The 26,561-nt window shown below is 38.5% G+C and overlaps 1 protein-coding gene across 1 annotated transcript in view; it reads left to right on the top strand.

Moving 5' to 3' along the window:
• The first annotated feature begins 668 nt into the window (after window positions 1-668).
• The window catches only part of LOC131572827 (urea transporter 2-like), a 303,174-nt gene continuing 277,281 nt past the window's right edge, over window positions 669-26,561 (top strand). Inside the window, exons 1-2 of the mRNA XM_058826210.1 lie at window positions 669-705; window positions 5,291-5,402. The gene's annotated coding sequence lies outside the window, so the exon portion shown is untranslated. The remainder of the gene's footprint in view (window positions 706-5,290; window positions 5,403-26,561) is intronic.

Consider the following 26,561-nt stretch of genomic DNA (forward strand, 5'->3'; position numbering starts at 1 on the left):
CATTTTGGTTTTTATTTTGTTCTGGAGAGGGGAGGTAGGAGGTTAAGACCTTTTTCTCATGCTAGGAAAGCAAGGTACATGAGCCCTTATCTCCTATCAGACATATAACCCCTCACAAACTATTCCTGAGTACACAAACTTTGTAAAATTTTAACCTCTCTGAAATTAGTTTCCTCCTTACTCGCAGTAAAGAGGGGGTTTAGCATTGCCCAGGTAGAAACAAGGGCTGCATTCCCAGCTGGTTGGAGTCAATCCAGACTTGTGGAGTGCAGGGGGGCTGTGCTCTGCTCTGAAGGGGGCTGAAACTCTGCTCTGGCTGTACTGGGGTACCCTGGCATTGTGAAAAGAGCTATCAGTGAATTTCCTGGGCACAGAACATTCTCCCAAAGGAAGAACAACCTCTGGCCTATTGGCCTCCAGCCCATTATCTGATTGTTCGAGTGGAGCAAGACGTTAACATGAGCGTTGCACAATTTGATAGGATAAGCATTTGAAAGCCACAGTGGATGTGATGGGTTTTGTACTCAATTGCAAAACTTTATTTTGTATCTGTAACAAATGAAAAAAGAGGTCATATCTGCCATCTTCTTTCAATGGGCTGACCAGGAAACAGCCATCTCCTGCAGGCATTTGGCTGTGTCACCATATATAAACACAAAGGAGACTTTGTGAGCTTTTCCCAAAGTGTCTCAAGCGGGCTGTGAGGTAAGATGCATCTGTCTAATAATTCCATCTTTATTTCACAGATGTTTAAAAAAAAACCAAAACCAACAAAACTCATTCTTTTCTTTCATGCAGTAAACATGGGAGTAACTGTTAAGGGCTACTCTTTATTTATAACATTTAAAATCAATTTCTAAATGTCTTCAACACGTCCAACAACCTTGAGAGAAACTGGTCTTAATCCAGGAACTTTAACTTTTACTATATTAGACTAATTTTTTTAATGTTTATGTTCCTTATTGATTCAGGAGCATTTTGGATTGTCACACAACTTCATAATGGAAAGAAATACTCTATAACCTCTCAATAAGGTTTGCGTCTAAGAAACTAAAAAATCTCAGGGGGAAAAACCCCAAAATTTCACTTATGCATGCAGATTATGCCGTTCCAAGCATAAGATTTTGAGGGGAGGCTTTTTTGGCTTTTGGTTTTTTGCATCAAAGAGAACGAGTGTCAGACCGTCTTACACATAATTTGTAACTTGGTGCTCCTGTATGCCAATGGTGTAATTGTTAGTGCATGCTTTGAGAGTTGATTTTAAAGGTCTTAAAGAGTCGGTTTTAATAATTCATATTGATTCAGTAGGGGATGAGGATGCTTGACATGTTAAATTATTAGCATTTACATTATGAACATGTTAATTACTGTATTTTTAATGCTGTTAGCTTTTATAAACTAAGAGTATTCTTAAAGGGACATGAGTAGATTTGCAACATATTGGAGACCAGCTTTACATAAACTAGGACCAGAGATGCTTCTCTCTTTCTTCTCACTTCTCACTCTCCCATTTTACGTTTCAATAAGGATCTCCTATTGGTTCATTGGACCTGAACACTGGGGTAACATAAAAAAAAAAAAAAAAAAAGCGAAAGAAAGAGGGAAAGAGAGAGAGAAAGAAAGAGAGAAAGAGGAAGAGAGAAAGAGAGAGAGAGAAGAGAAAGAAAGAGAGAGAGAGAGAGAAAAAGAGAGACAGAGAGAGAGAGAGAGAGAGAAAAAAGAGAGAAAAGAAAAAGAAAGAAAGGCAGGAAGAAAGGCAGGAAGAAAGGCAGAAAGAAAAAGAAAGAAAGAAAGAAAGAAAGAAAGAAAGAAAGAAAGAAAGAAAGAAAGAAAGAAAGAAAGAAAGAAAGAAAGAAAGAAAGAAAGAAAGAAAGAAAGAAAGAAAGAAAGAAAGAAAGAAAGAAAGAAAGAAAGAAAGAAAGAAAGAAAGAAAGAAAGAAAGAAAGAAAGAAAGAAAGAAAGAAAGAAAGAAAGAAAGAAAGAAAGAAAGAAAGAAAGAGTATTTAGTCATTCAGTTTGCATTGATCTGTGATAATCCAGTCATGAGTGGTGTTATAGATTCCCCTACCTCCCCTCTCTGCTCTTATGGCCACAGTGATGATGCTTTAGGATTTTTTTTTTCAGTTAAAAGCATCTGATTGATAATGATGGCAATTAACAGAGTAAAACAATTTTCAGACATGCTTTCCATCCTTTCATTTGGAGGAAAAATAGCTTAGCTTTACTCAGTCGGAGATTTCTGTGCAGTAAAGCAAAAGGAAATTTACCTATGAGCGCTGCAGCTTTGGTGTGACATTGTGTCACAGGCCAGAGAATCTCTGGGATATTTCAGCCCCACCTGGAGATTTTATTGGCACACACTATCTTGAGAAACCCTTTTGGGGCCAGCAGAGATTGAAAACTTGCAGGGTGTATTGAGTAAAATGAGGCTGTGGCAAAGATAAGGCAATCAGTAAATCGAAGTCTGCTGATAGTGGTCAGGGACAGAAATGATGTAGCAGGATCTGTATGTCAGTACAGGAGATGGAGATAAGGGACAACATCAGATGGATGTCAAGAAATCCTCTCAGATCAGGCTGGGGCACCTCACCCCCACCCTCACAATGCCTGGCTCTTAAAGCTGCATTCCCACAATTGTCTTTAGAGGCAAGAAGCTCCAGAGGAAAATGGGAAGCTTTTGATAAGGTACTGATCTGAATTTAGGGCTGGCAATTAGGACAGGACAGGACAGGACTGGATAGAGCAGGATAGGATAGGGCAGGATATTACTGTTGCAAGGGACCTCCAGTGATTATCTAATCTGACTGGCTGACCAGTGTAGGGATATTGAAAATTAAAATAAATCATTAGAGGCAAAGTAAATTATTAAGGGCAACAGAATTAAATTATATCCAGATACATGATTTTGGCCACTGGTAACTCACTGGGCCTACTGAATTGTCCCCAGGGACAAGGCAGGGGAGGATCTGTATTTAGAGGCAGAATAGAAAAAGGTGTACTCTGAAGGCAGAAATGAATCTGAGCTTTTTTGTGCTTACTCTTCTTCAACCTATGTCAGCTGCTGAAGACCATTAATGCAAGTACAGACTTCACTTAAGAAGCCTGCAAGGACCTTTCTGTATGTCCACATACTTTTTGGAAAAGGCTTAACACATAAAGAGCAATCACAGTTCTCACTTGTCTGGAGGTCTCCTTCCAAGCTCTCCTGCACAGTGCCTGAGCAAGATCTCCAAATTGCGGTGGAGGCACATAATTGTGTTATTAATTAAAACTGGAGGGGTTGGGCAGTGAGGGGGAGGCAGAGGGGAGCAGCTTGGGAGTTTCAAATTGAAGGGATGACTTTTCAGTTGGACATTATAAACAATCTTGGGGCTGCATCTTCTAATGGCGCGGCTGCACTCGAGTCCGGAGGTTTCATCCCTGTCTTTTGGAGTTTGAAAGCCTGAGACTCCGAGATGTGTTTCTGCATATTCTTTCTCCTGGCCAGTCTTGCTGTATCATGCCATTTTTAATCTGTAGGAGGGCTGAAAGGAGGAGGTGTGAAAAGCCCAGGAAAGCAGAATTTCTAATTTCTTCAATCTAACCAAGTGATGGAAAATTTGCCAGAAAATGTCGTAGTATGATTTCTCAAGCTTTCAGAAATCTACTGAGTAACCCAGTAATTTCTAAAATCCTGTAAAGCAGTTCAGATGATAAGGAGGTTTTTGGCAAAAAACAGGTTTAGCTCTGCCTTGCTCTCTGCAAGCACAACTGGAAGGGCTGCTCTATAAATATTTTACTTTTTTTTTCAAACTTTCAACCATTCTTATTAGTACTTAATGTATTTTTGTCTGAGTTTTATTTGGGGCTCTCCTTCATAATAAAATCAGATAATGCGTTAGCACCTGAATCCAGGTCAATATGACAAGCACCAGGTACCTTGAATGCTGCCTACATATAAAATCCTTCACATGGAGAATATTTATCCTGTTTTTTGGACTCAGAGAGCTCCAAAACTCTTACAAGTGATATTGATTCAATACCAAAATCTTAATAATAATTATTATATTATTCATTAATAATCTTAATTTCCCTCCTGCTTGCTACATCCTAGCAACTGCATCCTCAATTGAGGGCTCGCTAAGTTGGACTTTGTGATTTCCAGCTCAGTAAATATGTACAAACCAAGACTCATTTTGGGTAGAAACCTCACCTAAACTGGTCAGGGCAGTTAGTCTGACATTAGCAGACCAATACTTTTCCTGGTGGGTTTTTATTTCTCCAAGTACCAACATCTTTATTCTTGCTGTCATCTTATGAATGTTCTACAGGACATTTCTCACACATCTCAAGAAGCCTATGAGTCAGTATTTTTAAACTTAAAATTAGGTTTCTGAAAAGATATCCATGAATATAAATTCTGTCACAGTTTGGGAAAGCGTTAAATATCCTGTAAGTGTCACCAAACTGGAGTTTTGAAATTTAATTAGCTCATAATATATAGCTACTTTCCATAAGTAGATTCTCTGAAAATATATAAAGGAAGCATGAAAATTCGGGAATCACTAACCAACAATGGAACTTTAAGTTGTCTAAATCTTCTACATCATCATTGCTGGTTTTCTTTTTGATGTAGATGTATTTCTTCCTTTTCATTAAAACTAAATCAAATATGAGGGCCCTGACAAGCAATAAATATGAATTTATATCCTTTTTCCCAATTTTTTCATTATAGAGGAGCTCTGAATACAAAAAAAAAACCCCAAAACTATACTATGCCTAAAAATTTTCAAAATGGGCACTGCAAATTTACAACACATATCCCAGTGATGAAGTTTAAAAGAGGAGCTTTGACCTCAGGTGTATTTATTTGCTTTTCAAATAGAATCAATTACTTTGACTTTTGCTTTTGATTTTGGAAAATTCTGGTTTCTTCTACAGCCCAGTTCAGGAAATATCTGTGCCCTGAACAGCAGTTAATAAACATGTGCTTACTCCAGACATGGTTTTAAATCACACCCAAATGAACAGAAACACATTATTGAAGCCTGTATTAAACATTGCTCCTGGGAAATATTCTGACCAGGAGCAGATTCAAATACACACTAAACTCATACACACCCTATTTCAAACCATGCATTGTATGTGAAGTCATAATTCCCTTTTCCTGAGATCTTGGACATATGGGATGCAGAGAAAATTTTTTAAATTTTACATATGAAATAGTGTGAAATGAGTAAACTTAAATTCATCACAGCCTTTAAATGAGAGGAAAAACTAACCAAATTAATCAATCTGCTCTTTCATTCAGGTCCAAGAAACTCCTCCTGGAGCTTTTTCCTGCTTTGGATTTCTTATCATTTTCACCAAACCAGGACTGAATCTTCGCACCATTCCACCATTGAAGTGAGATTTTCCGACTGGTAAGTGTGAGATTAAAGAAAATGTACTGATTAGATAAATGTGGCAGAGCCCCAGTGACCATCAGGAGCTGCTGTGGATAATCTGAGGTTTTGCAGAGTCGAGGTGATGGATTTGAATCTAAGTCTGGGTTCGGTTGAATATATTTTCATGTCTTTAAATGCTGTCTCAAGTATCAAGTAATTTCTGTCCCACAAAAATCAGGTGGGAAATTCTTCCCTAAGAGTGTTTTTTTGCTTTCAATTACAACCTCTGTTCCTCTTGTTTTGTTTAGTTTATCATTTTTTTTCTAATGGCAGCTATTTATCTGGCTCCTTGCCTCAGTAGATTTTTTGCTTTCCTTTGGTCTTTTCCTAAACAAGGATAAATCTGCTAAGTCCTGTAAAATACTGGGAAGTCATGGGCACCCTTAAAATGAAATAGCAACAGTTACTTCAAGAAAACTCACTCTCACAGAAAATACCAAGAAAGATTTAATAGAAAATTATGAACCTTTCCTTCAAGTGCAATGTAACCAGTGTCTAGCATACAGATCCCCTTTCCACAAGAAGAGACATCTGTAAGGTAGATACAATTTTCCAAAGAGTGGATTTGTTCCAGTCCATCTAGAAAAGGTACAGAATTACTAACTGATTTGTGGAGAACCATTTGGCTTTTAAACCCTACAAAATATTTATAGGAAACTTCAAACGCAAATGTTTTCAGATATGTATCTTGTTTGTCTATAAGTTTTTCAAAATTATTTATATGGTTTATTACTTAGCAGTAACAAAAACTTTTGACACTTTCACTTTTTTTCGGGGGAGGGTGGGTTGCACTAAGAGGTTTTGAGTCCTTTTGTTTCATAATGTAATTTTGAACCATGTTTTTTTTTTCTCAGATCATTACCTTTACAGCTAACCCTTTGTTGGTTACAAATGTTAGGTACATTTACTTGTGCAAGTAGGCTCTGGGTTCAGGATGGGGTCAGCAGACCTTATCTGTGCTGATAAATGTGGGGTTTTGCCTATGAATGGGATTCTGGTAACAAAATACCAGGTACAGACCTGTCCAGCGCAGCTGTGGCAGCCTGAGCTCTGGGTAACTCCGCAAAGATGGGATCTGCTGGGGCTTCTCTTTGTGTGTGTTTGCACAACTGAAACACCATGGATCATACTTGCAAAGCCTTTTATTTTTCTCCCCCTCCCGGAAAGCCATATCTCTCTTTATCTTCTGCATCAATCTCTCCCCACACCGAGACAGTAAAGTTAGGACACAGGATGGCTTTGTCTGCAGGAGCACATTCAGACCAGTCTTCCAGACTAATTTTCTGCTTGGGTTACTTTCCTAATTATAATTTGTGTTCTCATCATGTCGTGGTAGAGTACATTTTAAATGAGCTTGCAATACACAGCGTAGAATACCAGCTTTATAGCACTGTCCATAACCCAGAATACCAGTTTTAAATTTGTCATAATGCAAATGCCATAATAATTGCAAGTTTTCAACCCTGTGATCTATTTTTTTCCCCAGCTACTTGTAAACTGAAGGTTCAAGTTTCATTTTCCCACTCCATATGTAAGAACATTGGAGCAGGATGTTGATCTAACTCCTTACAATCAGAGCTGTGTATGTTATGGATCGTGTTCCAAAACACTGTTAAATATGTGGAAAGGGAAAAAAAAAATTACATTAATTATGCCTTATTTTGCCCTCTTATGCTTGCTAATAGGTTTTAAATGGGCTGTTTGGGGTTTTTTACTGATAACCACAAAAAAGTGTTTCATTCTCTGAATTAATACTAGAACCTTTTTCTGGGACGGGGGAACTAATTTTTTATTGAGTGATAGAAAAAAGATGTCTGATTCTGTTGAGGCTAGAAGAAGCAAAAGGCAACTCTGACTTAGCCACCTACTCCTTGGGAACTGTCTGATGCAAAAATTTTCAGGGGAGTCTTATTCTGTTGAGTCCATTGAGAGACACTTTATAAGAGCAGAGCCATACACAAAGTGTGCACAGGGAAAGGAAAAAGTTACATATATTGTTTACAAGTTAATTTGGACATGTTTATTTGCACACCTTACCTAGCCTGACTTATCCTATTGCAGCTTCTACCTACAGATATTCAATTAAACCAGGGTTTTATAATAAAATCTCCCATGTTGCCTTTGAGAGTGGTCACAGGGAAGCCGAATTGTTTCTCACCCTAAGGAATCGTATCCTGCTGTTGTCATACAGCAGGATAAATGGCAGTACCATGTGACAGAGAGAAAAAGCTCAGCTTCTATGTCTCCCTGGTCCCACTTTGCAATCTGTTGAGATAGGATTGCATGTTTGGGTCTGGTTAGTCCCTGAATGCTGATTTCAATCTCACCCTTTGTAGCCTTGTAGGAAAAAAAATCTCAATGCTGCCCTGGTGGGTAATAGTTATAGATCATTAGTTGCAAGACTAATTCACTGTGAAAGTGTATGGTAGCACGAACACTCGTCCCAGTGTAGCCATACTCACTGGAAGGTTTTTGTGTGAATGTTTTCCATTGAGATATGGATGTTTTGGGTTGTCTAATGAAAAAACTGAATGTTTTGCACTTTTGTGTGCCCCAAGCACAAACATCTCACAGATGTCAGAGGGATGCTCCCCCTACATTGCAGAGGGCTCAGGAGAAGAGTGGTGGAACATCCTCCCAGCCCACCCATCTTGAGTGTGGCAGGAGGAACAGCCAGAGCTGGGGATCCACTGCTCTCCAAGGGAAAACAGAAAGAGATTTGTCCCTTCATCTCTCGGTAGTCACAGGATCCTTCTCCTCATCCAGGCTGCCAAAAACCACCCGGTGGATGCCAGAAATGAACTTGCCTGAGGAGGAGCAGGGCAGGACAGGGGGGATGCAATGGTCCCCAGGAAAGTGCAGCTCAGCGCTTCAATCTTCTCCCCAGACCTGAGCAGCTGAGCTGTGGAAATCACTTTGACGTAAATCTCTGAGCCGCTTTTTTGTCTGAAATAAATGGTGCATAAAGGAAATGCAAAATTGTTTGGTGGACAGGATTATCTATGTGTTTACCGCTCTCAGCACTTTTCTTTTGTCTTTTGACTGTGTAGCTCCCGTTGGTGTGAATAGCTGAGCACGAAGCGAAACTGCTGAACACAAGCAGGGAGTGAGAGAGCTCTCCCTTTAAACCTGTGACAGCTCTGCGCTCGTGATTGCAGGAAATGTCAAGTTAGAGGAATTACTAGTAGTACAAAGTAATTATTTTTCATTTCCAAGGTTGTCTGTTCAGTGTTAACCCAAATGTAAACTTTCTATAACTCGGCATCATTATCACACTCACCCCCCACCCCACAGATTTCATTTATTACTTATTTATTACTTTTTCATTTATTTATTTATTACTTTCAAATCCAGTTGCTATTTTACATGTGCACCCTCACACATATATACACACAGCTGTGGCAGCTCATAGTGAGTTTTTCATGGCATTCCATCCCTTCAGCTCTATTTGAGTATGTATTATTCTGTTGCCATAACATGCTGATGATATACAATATTTGTATAAAGATTAAAATCAATGTTTATCACATCAGAGCACTATCATTCAAAAGGGAAGCACAAATCAATAATTCATTAAGCGAGAGAGAAATGAATGATTAGAATTTGTTGTTCTTCTCCCCTCTAATATTTTCAAAAGGAATTCCATTGTTTAAATGAAGTTTGATCACTTTTGGACTAAATGAGCCTGATTTAATGCATCTGATAGTACTCAGCATAATATTCATCATGGGACAAATAGTAGAAATGCACAATTATCATATATATTATTCTTTTTGCTGAAAGTTCGTATTAATTAAAAATATTTCATTCTATAGAAAATACTGGGGGTGAGGGTGTTGAGGGTGTTATATTGTGTTTCAAGCTGAATGAAATAGCTTTTTTAAATATAGAGAAATTTATTCATTTCAAGTTGGAACCCTTCATGTTCAAAAAAGCTTGTCTCATGAAAAATGAATAGAGCTACTTTGAAAGAGAAAAATATGCTCTTTAAAAAAGGGTATACTCAATCTAGTTAATGTTAAGAAGTGTAACACTTCTGGAAAAATTAGAAAAATTTTCCTTGGGGTTTCAAGTTTTGACTGAAACAACCAGAAGAATAGACATAAAAATGTGACTGCTAATCAGATCAATATTTATTTTTTCACTGATAATCAGCTCTTAATTTCCTTCTTGTATTTGGAAGAACAAGCTCCACCATTCTCTCTGTGCATTGTGTGTATGCTGAAATTGCAGGAAGGTCCCAATTTGCTTTCTCTGAACCTGTCCAAAGCCACAAGAAATCCATGTCATCTCCCACACTGGAAGATGTGGCTAAATGAATGAGCCCCTGAATTTCATATGCATCCCTTAGTCCTCCTAATTTCCTAATCCACCAGCAATAAAGTGGTCATTGCTGATGACACAGGGAATTCCTTGTGGTTTTAAAACACAATGACAGAGTATCCACCAGGAACCACAGAGCATTAGCAGCTGCTTTCACTGGGGATGAGTGTCCCCTATTGATTGGTTTTCACTGCTTGAGCTCAATAATGCTTTTATTTATGATGATAGAGTTTATGATTGCTTATTTATCTGCTGTGTGTTAAGATGAGCTTAGAATCAAATTGCCATATGATAAATTGGATTCTGGATGCTTGTAGAAAATACTTTGCTTGTTCCCAGATATATATATATAAGAAAATTCAATAGAAAAGAAAAAACAAACACCCACACTGGCCTTGAAAGTTTCCAGTCTCTACTCTTTGATGTCCCCACCACGGAGATGATGGCTTCCTCTCTGCTCAGCTTCTGATCCATTCTGATGGCCCTGTGAGGAACTTTATTTTCAAAATTCCACCTTTTCTATCAAATTCCCCCTTCAAATGTGAATTTACAATAGGGGCTGAAATCAGTACAGCTCGCTCTGAGTTATTTGCTTGACAGGTCAGATGTAATCTAGACTGGGTCCGTGAAGTGGTCACACAAATGCAGAGACAAAAAAAAAAAAAAAAACCAGCAGAGATTGTTAAAGTTTAGAAGCTCTGGCCCAACAAACAAAAAAAACACATTAAAAACACATGATAAACAAACAAACAAATCCCCAAAAAACAAAAAAACCCCACCAAATTAAAAATAAAAGTTAAAAAAACCCCAAAACAACAACAACAAAAAAAGTGGACAAACAAGCACACAGAGAACAAAACCAGAACCAAAACAAAACAAAACAAAACAAAACAAAAAAAAAAAAAAAATCAAACCAACATACAAAACCCCACATTCTTACCTATGTTTCCTCATAAATAGAAGTGGATTTATTTTGTGGCAAAATGTGTTCAGTTGTTCTGCATTTAGGATAAGCCTGGGTATCCCCTGCAATACCAGGCAGTATCACTTCTTGCACTGGCAGCCTCTTTGCAGAACTAGAGATAACATCAAAGTAACTCTATAAATTAAGCTGCTGGTAATAACTAAGACTGGATGAAAAAACCCTCAAACTTTTAATTTTCTGATTCATATCTTCAATCAATCACAACATGCTGCAGTTGTGTTCTAGCCTGTTTGCTCAGAAGAGATTCCTCCTTTGTGTTGATTGACCCTGTGCCATTGTATTTTTTATTGACTTTTAAGGTAGTTTTTTACAACATTGAAGATGTATAAGTTAACACAAAAGCAGTGTAGTAACGTTTCAAGATAGAAGAAGGCCATAAAAATGCAGAAAAGGTACAATTTACAATAACAGGAAATTACAAATTAGGATAACTCCCTTGCTCCCATACCTAGTTTGTCCCTCTGTACATATTTTCTGAATATGTCAGTAAAACATGAAGAGTTTACATGCCATAAAAAGTTAATGGATTATAGAGTCAGCAAATACTTTAGTATACTTAATAAGATTATTTTAGATATGATTAAGCTGAAATTCAGATGCAAGTATGTATACAGGATTTCTGAGCTGTAAAGGCATTATTTGAATAATTATTTGAAGAACTGTGTTTGGTCTAAATCAAGAAAAGGCAATGAAGAGATATGGACTTTTAAGTATATGTAAGGAACATAAACATAAATATGATATTGACAAGAGCAAAACACATTCCCTGAAAGCTCTCTGTGCATGAGCTGTTTCAGATATGTCATTTGGGTTCAATAGAGCCTGTGTGGCCTCTCTTCATGAAAAACTGGTTATGTAGAAAACTTCAAAGCACATACATGCCAAGATTTTTTTTTGCCTTTTGCTGTCTATGTAGCTTGTTACTGTGCTTTTTTGTTGAATGAATTCCATTAAAACCAAATATTTTAGGAGTCTCCAATCCTGCTTTGGAGAGGATGCAGTTATATTTCACATGTTGCTGCTCTTCTAAGTGATGAGTCCCTATAGAAGAACTTTCTGAAAATTATTACCAATAATTTCACAGTGCTCCCCATGTCATCTTTTGACATCTGTGTTTACCCATTAATAAAATAGGACAATTATGTTACAGGATCTCTCTGAGTTCAGCTGTCAGATAAGATTTTATTAGTGTTATATATATATATATATATATATTTTTTTTTTTTTCAGTTGTTCTTTTCCTGGAGGAAAATGGTGTCTTTGTTTTTATCAAATAAAGGGATTTTGTGAGATTGTCTCATTTCACAGATTTCACAATCAGAAACCTAAAATTTGGTTTTAAAAAAAATTGTAGTTTTTTTAAAAAATGGAGTTTTTTTCCATTGTATCTTTCTAGTTTCACTAACAACATTAATCACAATGATCAAATTTACCTCATATATTGGAGAAAAAGAGGCAAGTCACAGAACAATCTATCATTATCACCTGAATAAATACATTCAGCTACTTGAATTAGCCCCTCTGTTTCCACTCTTTGGTAGAAAAGACAGATGTTTTTAAAGACAAACTCTACCATCCTAAATCTGTGTCTTCTGATATTGGCTAAATGAACTTCTACAGCACACCCTGTTCTTCTTCACGAGCCACAGAGAGGACCTAGAGCAACCAGCTCATGTCTAGGTGAGAGAATTGCACCCTGAGACCACCACAGTGCTGATCACAGTGGATTTCCCTGCATCACCCAGCCTTTAGGTGTTCCCCAAGGAATTTCTCTTGGAAACGTCCCCAGGTGATGAAGTTTGTGGCAGTCTCACCAAGCAAGGATAGAGTCTGTCCAAAGGCCTCCAGTGGCACCTAAGGTGACTTGGGAGGATGTTTCAGCTTTATAAAAAGTTTTGCCATGGGTACAGACTTTCCATTTCATTTGGATGATCCAGTGATGAAGAAGAAATAATACTGAAAGATTGCAGTTTTCTGTTAAATCGTGTAGAACTTCTCCATAAAACAAAAACAAAGGCATCTCTTTACCAGAAGGCATTTTGCCAATTAAGATTTACTGTGTTGTTTTTACATGTGGGACTTGCTGCTGTTATTGCAAGCACTGAACTTTTTCTCAAGCATCAGCCCATATCTTATTATGATTCAAAAATCCTTGTCATTAATCCCATTATATTGTTCTCAGTCGTGGGATATATTCATCAATGGATGATCTCACCCTGCTTAATCTCATTGGTTTAGATTATTTCTTTTCTAGATACTCTTATCATGATCTTATCATCACAACCATTGGGAAGCTTGGCCCCAAAAGTGCTGTCATGTGTGTTGGGTTTGTTGGTTGTTGGTTTGTTTAGGTTTTTTTTAAATTAATATTTCACAATTTGATAAGAAGGTTAACATTAAACCCTCAATTGCCTCTGGTAAGATAAAGAAAACCTTTGGAAGCGACTCAACAGATGACTGCATCTTATGGATCTCAATTGCCTCCTCTTGGCAGGACTCTGATTTTTAAAGATTTGCTTCTGTGCACTGACATTTTTCACAGGTATCTAGACATAATTTGCAGTCAGCTGAATGCTGACTGTATCCCTGACTGTATAACTTTGTTTTGATAGAACCTTCTCAATCATACTGAGTAGTTCCTTTCCTCAGAACAGACTCAAAATTTCAACTCTGAAAATATTATCAGAACTGCCAGCTAATATTGAGTAAGTGTGAACTCCATCACTGACTTCTTCAGGAAGAAAACCCCACAGTCTTCCCTGTATCTAATTTTCTTTTTCTGCAGGTGTTCTAAAATACAGTGATGTCTTATAACACAAGAGTCCTTTCTTTGCAAGGTAGGTAAAGCAGGAAAAGCTACTGATACTGCACATCCTTTATAAATGAAGCTAGCAGTCATACTTGTTGGAGCATGGGGCTCCATGTGAAGCCTAGTTCTGAGTCCATGTTTACCTTAACAGATTCAAAATAGACTTTGTGGCTCCCACAGGGAGCTCAGCAGACACCAGATTACACTACATTAAATTTAGCACTTTTTTTTTTTTTTGGTGGAAATGGTGAAGCTGATGAGAAAATGATTCAAGAATTTTTTTTTTTTTTTTTTGAGTCTGAAAGAGACATCAATTGACTGTAGAGCTCTCAAATCTACCGTGTCAGAGGCTGGCTTTAGGAAGGAGGTAGATCTGTGTGTTCAACTCTTTCAAAGGCTATTTATGCACTTTATCTAATGACTCTTTCATGTAAATGATCTCCCTCTGAGTTAGATTAGAGCCCTTGGAATAATAAAATGAGGTTAGGCACATATTAGTATGTGGATATACTCCTCTGCTCCTCCGAGGTCTCGTAACATTATTCATGAGTATATGAATGACCGCAGTCTGTTTTGAGTCTGTTTTCAGGTCCCTTGTGCTCCCCAAAAGAAGCTTTTCTGAATATTTATATGTCATTCATGATTCAAAAGGGGTCTTTATTCTTTAACCATCCAGTCACTAATTGCATTTAAACTGACCAGTCTGGGGACAGTACCGTAGGATTGAGGTAAAATATGACAGATAATGTACAGTTTGTAGTGAGCAGATGCCATTCATGAGTGCCTCATACTTCAGAAACTGTTGGTCAAAGCTGCTTAGTGAATGGATATAAATAAATCAATTTTCAAAAACCAATACTGGGTTGCAAACAATTTCTAAGAATAAAAGTACCTACACAAAGTATTGATGACCACCATTCACTCTGGATGGGAGGCTACTCTTTGAGTTAAAAAACTCATTTGAAAAAACATACAAATCATTCATGAGCTCAGTTAGTCCCAGCAATTTAAATAATCTGATCACTGGCAACCTGTACAGCTGTTTGAGATAAACATAATATGTTTTATTCTTTAGTGCAGTTGTACAGACCATCTGCCGTGCGCTTCCAGAACTCTTGTGGATTTGTGCTCAGAGGAATACCACTACAGAGAATACCACTACATTACTTTATTTGCATTAGTAAATGTGGTCTACTAGTGCTCATGGTTTAGCAGATTTTGTCTTCACTGCTATCAAACCAATCAATTCATCCATCTACTACTGGTATAAACTTTTGTTTTATATGCAATTATATTTCTGTAATAATATTTCTGCTTTTATTTCCTTGGACTCATTTTCTTGATCTTATTTTCTTAGTCATAATCAACAGTTCTTCAGTATAAGTCCACAGTTTCTTATGGATGGGTGTCACTAATATTCTTCTGAGTCCTTCCATCCATCCGTCCATCCATCCATCCATCCATCCATCCATCCATCCATCCATCCATCCATCCATCCATCCACTGATCCATCACATGCCACCTTTAATAAGAACTTCTTACTACTTCTTCACAACTCTTCTTTTCCTGTGAAGTTCAGCAGTTTCCAGAAACCCCGTGTGGTGACCATGCACTACTCTAAATCCTAATCCAGTCCAATGTGGTGAACTGATGTGGTCCACGTGCCTTCGGTGACCAACCAGTGAGTTTCCAGTGCTGCACAGTGACTTTACAACAGGCAGACATTGGTCAAAACAGGATGGAGTGTCAGCACTCCAGAAAACTGTCAAATCCTTATCCAGCTACAGCTGAGTCCAGGAACCAAGTCCAAGAATTAAGAGCTAACCACACACATGAATTCTCTCTTGCATGCATGAATACAGGTCAAGCATCATTGTATACGAAATAGAGATTTTGAGAAAACAAAAGTTATGCACGAATGATTTGACTTTCTGGCAAGAAAAACCTTCTTTCCTTCCAGTGGGTGACTGAGTTTCCAATAATTGTGTTGCAGGCAAGGGGATTTCTCTAATTAGCTGTGCTCAAGGGTTGCTGGCATTTCTGTGGCCCTGAGAAATCCTCCTGGATGAGGAGAATGTTTGAGTCCCAAGGAGAAGTTCAGCCTGCAAGGGGGTATCTCTACAGATCAGAACCCTCTTCCACAAGTCAATTCATGTACCCTTTGCTTGAAAATGGAAGCTGAGATGGAGGGAGCAAAGGTGTAGACAATTGTCACTCAGGGTATCTGTTTCAGAATCAAATGTCAAAAATTTAGTAAATGTCCCTTCTTCCTTTGATATTTGTCTTCTGCTAATGATGTCTTGGAGATGTATGGTAAATTAAAGAGTTCTTTATTTTTTGGAAGCTCTATAAATGCAACAAGGCCTCATTCTCCCATTACCCAGAATCTCAAACCAGTTTTGAAAGGTATCCAGAAAAAGTAGAGTTGTTTCTCCATGACTTACTAAACATCATGTCATTGTGAAATCAGCTGTGTCCCTGTCATACTGCAGGACTGTAGAGAAAATACCTTATCTTTGAGAACCTCATGTAAGTTTGTTACAGGAGTCAGTGACACCTGGACCGCCGTCTGTGGTTTGAAAGTGTAATAAAATAAAATAAATGCTGTAGTCCTATGACCCACCTGACAACACAAGTGGGCAGGATAAGTATGTTTTAAAAATTTAATAAAATCCCTATATTAACATATATTTTGCATTATTTAGCATAATTTTCATATTAACATATAGGGATTTAACAATCCTCCAAACAGCTGACCTGTCCAGGTGGAAGAGGAACCACATGAAACAAATGAGGACATGTATCAACACTCTGCCAAAAATAAAATAAAATTTGGGTGGTCAGCCATTAATTAGTTATATTAATTACACTTCCACTAAACAAAACCAGATCAGTCAGTATTTAGGCTGAAATAGAGTGGTGTTCAATAAATGCACTCTCTGACCCCTGTGGCAGTCTGATGCATTCCTGGATCTGTTTATCCTGTAAAAAGCAGGAGTGAAACTTGTTCTCAGGAACAAGACCAGCAAAGATTAAAGGAGTAATTAAAGAGCAAAACTTCATGTTATATACCATAAAAACCTATTAACAACGTTGGCTATAGTGAAGCTTTATATTATAAATAGACTGAAATGCTAGGTTGGCTGTCTAAGCACTCTGTTTTCAGATATATTGCTGAACTGAGAGTTTTCATTGGATAATTAGCTGTGGTAGAACAAATTTCTGCACCTTAGGTTGATTTAGTCCTTGGAGTCCTCGTCTGAGTTTCTGAAAAGAAAGTGTGCAATTAATTGCTCAGCAGTCTGAGTGGAGAGTTGTAAGGAAACTACAAGTTAATACCCTTTAAGCACATTTGAAAAACCTTCTGTGTAGGTAAGCTAAACGAGAGATCAACACACAGGAAAAAAAAAAGGCATATTTGTACTCTGGTACACTCATGCAGGACAGACCACCACACAAACAGTGTGACCCCGGGAGGTGAAGAAAATGCATTTTCCTAGTTGTTGTGCTGCTAGCTGGCAGTTTAGGGGCAAGAAATGTGTCTGCATTGTGCCAGGGCTCATCAGTGTATGAAATAAGGTTTATCTTCAGTCCCTGTGGGTTATTGGGATGGGGAAACACAAAGAAATACCTTACACCTGACCCCTATACTTGCTTTCCAATGTTCAGATCAGTAAAGCCTGTGAATTCTGCTAACCAGGGAATTTCTCTGGTTTAACTACCAGGAAAATAAGCAGCTTGTGAATTCTATGTAAAAATAATATAGAAAGACATGAGCAAGTACTTAAACTTTCCCACCAACCATACAGTTGTGCTTTTTGTGGGCACAGGCAAATATCTGTGACATCATCTGCCCTGGTCTGTGTACAGTCATGGTTTTCAGAGGAAACACACAGTGTGTAAGATTCACCATGGGTGTGAAGCTTGGCAGGGTCAGAGCCTTTGTGTGAAATCATTCAGAGTCAGGAAATGAGAGGGAAAGGGAATCTGTCTTTTATTACAAAGGCACTACTGGGGGCAGTGCTGTAAGGTACAACAAATAATATTAATAGTACCAAAGTAAAAGTCTTCTATCTAACAGCCTGTTTGGTTTGTGAAACACTTAATTTAAGCATTTCCCTTTGTGCATGAATCTTAGAAAAGCCATTTTTCACATGACTTCATTCATCTTCTCCAACTAAATTTTGCCATTTCAGAGCTAGAAAACAAAATTTCAAGGCTTTATTTTCAATGTCAGAGGAGGTCATGATAGAGAAAAACAGTGATCTCTTTTGGTCCTAAGGTGGAAGAAAGAGAATATGCCTAGTATCTTTTGTGGGGGAAAAAAAAAAAGAAAATTCTAAAAGAAGCAGAAGTGAAGCCTTTTCTCTGTCACATATAACACCAAGAAAAAGTAGTGATCTGGTAATTTGAAGAAGAACTCTGTTTTCTAAATATGTGTCAGTAAGGAGATGGCAGGTAGTGAACAATTTAATCACTTTTTCTTTATTTCTTTTGTTTTGTTGTTATTATTACTATTATTACTATTATTATGTCATCATCATCATAATTATTGTTATTATCATCATCTCTCCTTCTCCACATTAATGAATGACCCTTATCTAAATACACAAATCTTGCTGATTTTTTTTTCCCCCCCATAAATCTCTCCCCCACCCCACTGAGAGGGAAGAAGACAGCAAGAATCTGTGTGGCATTAAGTGCCAGGCTAAACCACATCAGGAGCTGCAATGACTTTATTACCAAAAATGCATCAGTACATTCTGAATAAATCCCATCCTAGTTAGATGAAAATCATAATCCTAGCACAGCCTGGAGAAGGGAAACTTCAGGGTGACCTGACTGTGCCCTTCCAGTACCTGAAGGGAGCTGACAAAAAAGATGGAGAGAGACTATTTACAAGTGCCTGGAGGGACAGGACAAGGGGGAATGGCTTCAAACTGAAAGAGAGTGGGTTTAGATTGGATATTAGGAAGAAATTCTTCCCTGTGAGAGTGGTGAGGCACTGGCACAGGGTGCCCAGAGCAGCTGTGACTTCCCCATCTCTGGGAGTGCTCAAGATCAGGCTGAAATGGAGAAAATCTGAGAAACCTGGGACAGTGGAAGGTGTCCCTGACCATGGCAGGGCAATTGGAACCAGATGATCTTTGAGATCCCTTCCAACCCAAATTATTCTATGATTCTGTGAAATGGCCAAGATGAGAGGAGGAAGTGGGGCCAACCTAAAAGTTCACCCAAGAGTTCATGTACTCATTTTCATATCTGCTACGTGGATCCTGGTGGGAGGCATGTGAATGCGGGAGGGTAAAATAGCCTCTAGCAAGCACCCCAGCACGCTTCTTGTTCTGTAGAAAACTTGCCTGTACAACTATTTCTTTTGGCTTGAGGCTCTGCAGCTCTGAAACTTCTTATGAAGAGAGGAAAAAAAAATAAAATAAGATAAAGAAAGTATCCCTAAGGGCCTCGTTCCCTGATTTGAAAGCCAATTTTTAACAGCACACATAACTTTCAAGATTAGATGCCCCGAAGCAAAATAGAGTTTAGAAAGTTTGGGGTTTTTTCTCCACAGGAAATGTTTGGAAGTTCCATGAAATTATGTGTGGGGACTGTTGGCAATGGGTGGGAAGGGCAGGCCCCAAAATACAGACGTGTAAAGAAGGAAATGTTTTTTAAAAAATATAGTGTTGGGCAGATGCCTTGGAAGATAAACACATTTCAGATCTGAAAGGTTAAGGTGCTTGTCCCACCATTTTAATCATGGAAAGGCTTCAGACAACTGACCCTTTGCAGTGATACTGTGCCTCATTTAGATCTCTTTTACAGCTGTTTGGGCCAAAGTGAGTCAATTCACTTAATGAAGCTCCTCCTGATTTACATCATGATAAGTAGACTTGGAAGCAATCAGAGAGAGTAATTCTGGCAAAAGCAGTTTCGCATGATATTCCATTAACCTACATTCACACAAAGATCTTTCTCTTCTCCCTTTAATTTCTATTCTGTTCTGTTCTGATTCATGAGGCTGGAAGTTGGTTCATTCCTGTCTTCACACTTAAGATAAATAACATAACAGATGTGTCACTGTGAAGCCCTACATGGATCGCTATTTTTCTCCCACTGAATTGCCACTTGGAAACAATGTTGGATGACAGTTGTGGACATTGAAAATTGCTTGAAATGCGAGGGGAATTTTAAATTCTGAACTCAGTCCAGCCTTTAATAATGTGCCAGCCTTTGTCATCAGTTACTTAACAATAGATATGCATTCTGCTAGAGAAAAATGCCCTGTGGTATTATCTCAATATAAACGGACTGTAAATTATCATATGGCACTGGAGAGCATGGCTACAACATGAGCCTTTGTAGTCTTTTGGGTTTTGTCTACTAGAGCCTTCTTTGGCTAATAAAACAGGATTTGGCACCCAGTGCTGAAGAGGAGATCCAAGGCACCTTATTCATACAGTTCTTTGTGCTTGTCAATTTTATTTTTATAGTTTGAGGGTTTTTCTGTTTGGTTGGTTTATTTTTTTAGTTTTGTTTATTTGTTTGTTTGTTTTCATGTGTTTTTTTAACGTCTCAGTGTCATGGTAAATCTGGGCATCATGGCTCCCTTGTGCTGGATTGCTGCAAAAATCATCCACTGCTCTTGTGGTTCTCAGTGGGGTTTATCCCTGCATGTAAATATATGACCAATGGGTCATTAGTGATAGGAAGGAGATAAAAAAACTGTGAGAAGTTGCATTGTCACTGAGCTAGAGCTGGCTTCTGGTAAGCACTGCACATAAAAACACCGCTTCTCTGTGTATTTGTATAAAGGGGACCAAAGACAGGGGTGATATAAGGATTCAAGAGGAGTGGGAATACTTAAAAACACATAGTAGAATTAGTAGTGCATCTGCTGAAAACAGTTATTTCAATGTTTTTTCAAGAATAACTACTTCCATAGGAGTATTTCACTATTCACCTCTTGCAGAGAGTCTGTGTTGACAAACACACGTGCCTTAAGTCCTCAGGACTTAAAAATGGATAAAAATTATTTTCAGTAACACAACAGGCCCTTACAGGAAGAAATTTCACCATAAAAAAAACCAAAAGTTGCACTTCATTTGGTAGAAACCATTTTGAAATATTTTGGAAGCCGTTCTGCATCACAAAACTTATTTTTTACTTCAGTCAAGAGAAGAAATGGACATTTTCTAAAAGCAAAACAAGCCTGGGTAAATGTTTGTAGGCAATACATTGTCTTGTTCACACCACAGTATCCCCAAAACATTGAAACAATGACTTTCTAACGCTGAACTTATATTTTATAATTTATGATGCTTGATTACTTTTGGCACCTCTTTCAGTGAGAACAATGAGGAGGTCAGTCAATCTCATGTTTGTTCCTATTGATTGCCATTATTTATTCATTAGCTCGTTTATTTGTGCCATGCTGGCAATATGCATGACGCTACACAGATAAGAAAGCACTGACATTAACATGCAAATGCAGAAAAGGAAGTTACAATTCAACATGAGCAACTTGACTAAGGAGCATCTTGCTAGCTCCAGTAATGATAAAAATTCTGGAGTTTGGTAAGTTTTTTTCCATCCCTTTTCTGACTGGCATCAGTGAGACTTGGCTGGGGTTTCTGCAGTGACACCAACATGACTTAGTGACAATCTGTGGGAAACGGGAGAGACTTATGGCTTAATAGGACTATTATGAAAAAAAATAAATAAATATTTGATGTGCTTGAAAAGGGACGCAACTACAGAAATCTCTTTGTCCCTTGAGGTCCAGATGAAACAAGCAAGCAATACAATGAATGTAAAATTTTATAGAACTGTGATATTTAACATTGAGACACTGGGAGTACCTTAAACTTCTGCTAGGGAGTCATCACAGTCATAGTTGGATCTTTGGGAAAAATTTCTTACTGTTTGCTCCAGCTATAGCACAAGATGTGACTAAGAGACAGGACCTTGCTTTTAAACACTCTGGCAATATGGCACTGTTTTCTTCTCCTTCTTACTTTTAAATTTTTATCCCCTCTATTTCGTCTTTTTTTTTTTTTTTTTTTTTTCTCTATTTTTAAATTAGTAACTTTCAACGTATTTGGGCATTTCAACAAAGTGGGCGCTAAAGTCACAAGAGGACTGGATTCACAAACCTGGCCTTATGCAACCTTTCCCAATTCCACAGTCCATTGTTTAAGATTTAATTTCCTCAGGGTGTTGGAAACTTAAATTCACAATTATACTTTCAAGCAAAGAGTAAACTTAAACTCCAGTCTTCTTCTTCCCAGACAATTACCCTGATCATTTGAGCTAAGATAGAAAAGTACAAATTTCTTTGGCACTTGTTTTTGAAACATTGTTGTGGCATCTGAATTCCTTCGTGAGTCTGTCACTCCAGTAGGAAAATATTGTATTTAGTAATGTCTATTTCGTACATGTCTAGTTGTCCTTCAATTTTGCTTCCCAACTGACTCAGTTTTACCCAAATATGTGAAAACTTTAAACTGAAACAGTGCCTTCAGGAAATAAATGCTTTCCTGAAGAGAAACTATTCACCATGCTACACTCCTGCAATGATTTATGTCTACACTTAATTTTGCACCAGGGGTGGCTGTGTTGAAGTCAGAGGGACTGCTCAGAGTTCAGAAAGTTAAGCACATATTAAAGATTTTGTGGGGATTGAGCTGATGAAGAGGGATTCTGCCATTAAGGGGCAGTACAAAGAGATGAGCTGTTAGAGAAGCAGCCTGTTGAGCACACACAGTTCTTCAGCACCCCTTAATCCAGCCACTAAACTGCATTTATTTCTTGCTGTGCTTATGAGGGCCATAGCAGAAACTGAACAGTCCTTAAAGAACCTGAAGTCCTGAAGTCTGAGATCCTCGTGGTCTCCAATTGACTGGATTTATGCTTCAGGTGCTCTTTGCCTCCCAGTTACTCACCTGCATGCTCTGTGTCCAGCCTGGCACAGCGGAGAGAGCCCCACGCTGCTGGAGGGGCTGAGCAGCTGATTCCTGATTCCTAGTGTTTGGGCTTTGTACCCCAAAGGGACAACTGCCTCCAAATCCATGAACTTCCACACTGTCCCAAGACTTCTAGATGTGTTCCAAAGGGCATTCGTGAGAAAATGCATGTGCTTATAGGTGAGAGGGCTGCAAGGATAGTGTGGGGTCGGGAGGGGAAGCCGTGTGAGGAGCAGCTGAGGACACTTGGTCTGTTCAGCTGGAGGAGACTGAGGGGAGACCTCATTGTGGTCTTCAGCATCCTGGTGAGGGGAAGAGGAAGGGCAGCACCAATCTGCTCCTCTCTGGTGACCAGTGACAGAACCTGAGGGAACAGCTGGAGCTGTGCCAGGGCAGAGCCAGGCTGGATATCAGGAAAAGGCTCTTCCCCAGAGGGTGTTGGGGCACTGAGCAGGCACCCCGAGGAACGGTGACATTCCCAAGGCTGCCAGAGCTCCAGGAGGGCTTGGACAATGCTTTCAGGGATGCACAGGGTGGAATTGTTGGGGTGTCCATGTGGGGTCAGGATTTGGGCTGATGATCCTTGTGGGTCCCTTCTGAATCAGGACATTCTGTGGTTACACAGGTATACATGAATACATGAAATAAATAAAAATTAAAATATTTCTGTTGCTCCTTAATCATGCAGATTACTTTGTATCACTTGTGACAGAAGAGCATAAGCCCCAAATCTGGAATTATAGACCAGGAAATACAGTGCCTCCTGCTGCCTTTGGTTATGACCCTCTTCAAACTCTTCTTCTAAGCAGCAAAAAGAGACCTGAAAAAAGTCTAACACTTGGTATTTGCTTTTTCCATTCATGAACGTCCAAATCAAATTTATATGACTATTTCTCATTTAAGAAAAAAAAAAACCAAAAAAACAAACCAAACTTCCCACCATTGTTATTTTGGTCCTTTTAAAAAGGGAAGAAAGTGTGATCCAATAGTCAGGAAAAGGATCATCCTGGGTTAGGACATGGTTACAGATCTAAGGTAGATTAGCTCTGCTCTACAGTTCAGTTCTAAGGTAGATCAGTTCTACAGTTCAGCTGCTTCCTCACCATATATTTCCTCTATAAATCACCTGGACTCAACTCCAAGATTGTCACTGAAATCTTAGGGATTCAACTACCAAAGTTGTCTTGAGGCTCTGGGCTACAACCTGTTTCATATTTTGTTTTCAACAGATAAATATATGGAGAATATTTGTTCTGTACTCTTTTGATGTGGTATCAGGTTAGGAAATGTAAATGTATATTTAATGCATGTAAGAAGCTTAGGGTAGGAAATAATAAGAGCAATGGTAAAAAAAAAAATCCTTTATATATCTAAAAAGATGGAACTTAACTTTGAGCAGCTGAATATGGCTTGAACAAATTGGTTGCATTTATTTACATAGAAGTCTTTTTTTGAAGGTTGCTGATAAAATATTTTTTGACCACTTGATAATTAAAAATATGTTTAACAGTATGAACAAATTAGTACCTAGCATTTGTTTCCTAATGTATTGTCTCAAATGTGGAGCAAAGATGAAAATCCATAATATGAAATCAATTCCATTCAAAGCCAGTAAGCCCAAACAACATTAGGAGATTTAAATTATTTTCCCCTGACCCCACCATCTTGTTTTTATCAAATAGAAATAAAAATGAGGCTTTATAGACTCTCTTGGGAATAAAGACACTCTGATGATTTTGCTTAGTAAACAGTAACACCTAGAAATTTGATTTCTGGCCAGTTCTTGTGTTTGGCAGGGATGCTGTTTGTCAGGGAGCACTGCTTGCAGACTGATTCATTATATACTTTGATTTCACAGATAAGAAATTCAATCAATATGTTTCCCACAAAACCAACTTTCTGTGCTTTGGTGATGAACCAGCTGATAGGAGAGGGACCTCAGGGAAGGAGAATGAAGGAGAGAACCCATTGCAAACAGATGTGTGTTTGTAGAGAGCATCTTTGATTTCTAAGTGGTGATTGCATGGTTTATCTCAAAGCAGTTACTTAATGCTTGATATGAGCACAGTATCATTAGAGTGAGTAATGCACCCCTTACAAAAACTACAGTGCAGAGGAATGTTAGATCTGTTTTTCTAAAATATATCTATAGTGAATCCAGTGAGAATGTTGTACCTGCAGTAATGTTACCCTAGCAATGAATGTGTAATCCAAGAGGAGAGTTTTCTGACTGTAGACTTGCAGTGTCCTCAAAACACCCAGCTTTGTATGCAGAGAACAGGTAATGGAACCTCTGTAAAAAGGTTCTGCAGGTTCTCCTCTTCCAGTTCTAAATCACATCCTTTTTCTTGATTTGCTGATTTCAATTATTGTGTGCATTGCCTTTAGCTTCTTATTAGTAGTCACAGTCCACCTGATGCATGACTCCATTTCAGGAGCTGAGCTCTCTCTCTACAAGCTCTCTCATTTGCTTATGTGCTTATAAATATAAAAACGCTTTTTTAAGAAATGTTTGGAGTTTTTCTTCTGCATTCATTGCAAGGGAACACAAAATATTTGAAAAAGCACAAAAAGAAGCCTTCAGGCATCTCTGAAATTCAGTCTTTTTACCCAGGAGAGCAGGTGGGTGTGGTGATATGCTGTGCTATTTATGGGCAAGTAAGGATCAATATGGGACTTCTAGAAATGCATGGTGCTTTGTGTTGCTGGAAAAGTCTCTGGAACTTGTAGTCATGCTGCTGGCAATGAAATCCCACAAGTCCTCAAGTCCTTGATGAAACTTTTGGCTAAAATCCTTTTAAGTCTCCCCATTTCAGTTCCCATTTAGAGAGATCAGCTACCATTTGGAGCCTGCAAATAAATGATGATATGCAAACATAACCTTTACAAATTACTGTTATTAATCACTCTTATTCCATCCCATGGCCTTTAAAACCCTTCTGGGTAGAGAATTATTACTCAGAATCTCAACATGAAGGGCTGTGCACAGCAGGTCTCTTCTGGAGAGGCTGTGCAGCCATGCAGCCACATGTCCATCATGCCCTGTAATCTCCCTGTCCTGCAACAACCATTCCTGGCCAGGACACTCTGACACCTCTGCCTACCTCGACTACACTGCAGTAAAACCACAAACTCCAACTGCACACTGATAGTGGCTATATTGTACACTGGAATCACGCAACAGTCTGGGTTAGAATGGACCTTTAAAAGGCCATCTGATCCAACTCACTGCCGTGGACAGGGACACCTGATGCTAAACCAGGCTTCTCAGACTTCCATCCAACCTGACCTGGAAGCCCTATGCAGCCTGACCTTGAGATTCAAGGCAAATTTGAGGCAAATTTTGAATCAGCTCATTCTCCTTAAACTTATCATAATTAAGAAACGTGTGTTTGGCATTGCAATATCAAGTGCTTGATTTTGTCCTCAATAACAGGATGAGGAACATGGTTCCCAGCCCAGAGACACATTTAGACCAGAATAAACAGTCCACTATGTGAGATATATATTGAGATAGATAGATAGATAGATAGATAGATAGATAGATAGATAGATAGATAGATAGATAGATAGATAGATAGATAGATAGATAGATAGAGATAGATAGATAGATAGATAGATAGATAGATAGATAGATAGATAGATAGATAGATAGATAGATATTAGTAGGTACAGCCTACTAATATATATATACAGAGGGGAAAAATAGTTACCTAAAGCTGTGATCAGGAAAAGAAGTGGATACCCAATAACTGCTTCATGTCCTTTCATCAGAGCTTTTCCCTTGCTATCAAAGAGGCCAAATCCCCTTGTTTTTTGCACCAAAGGTGAGGTAAGATGAATCCTGGCTTTATTCATCTTAGTCAATGTCTGGGAATCACAGAAAACGCCAAACAGGCCATGAGCCAAATTGTAGGAAACATGAGGATAGGTCATAAAGCTGAGTGATCAATGCAGGTGTGGGACAGCTTGGTGGGAAAGGGTTTGTAGGTCTTCCTTCCCCACTGCCTCATTATTTATGTATTTTTATAGTAAGACTGAGATCCCATATCTAG

Source organism: Poecile atricapillus, chromosome Z (assembly GCF_030490865.1).
Source record: "Poecile atricapillus isolate bPoeAtr1 chromosome Z, bPoeAtr1.hap1, whole genome shotgun sequence".
Lineage (NCBI taxonomy): Eukaryota > Metazoa > Chordata > Aves > Passeriformes > Paridae > Poecile > Poecile atricapillus.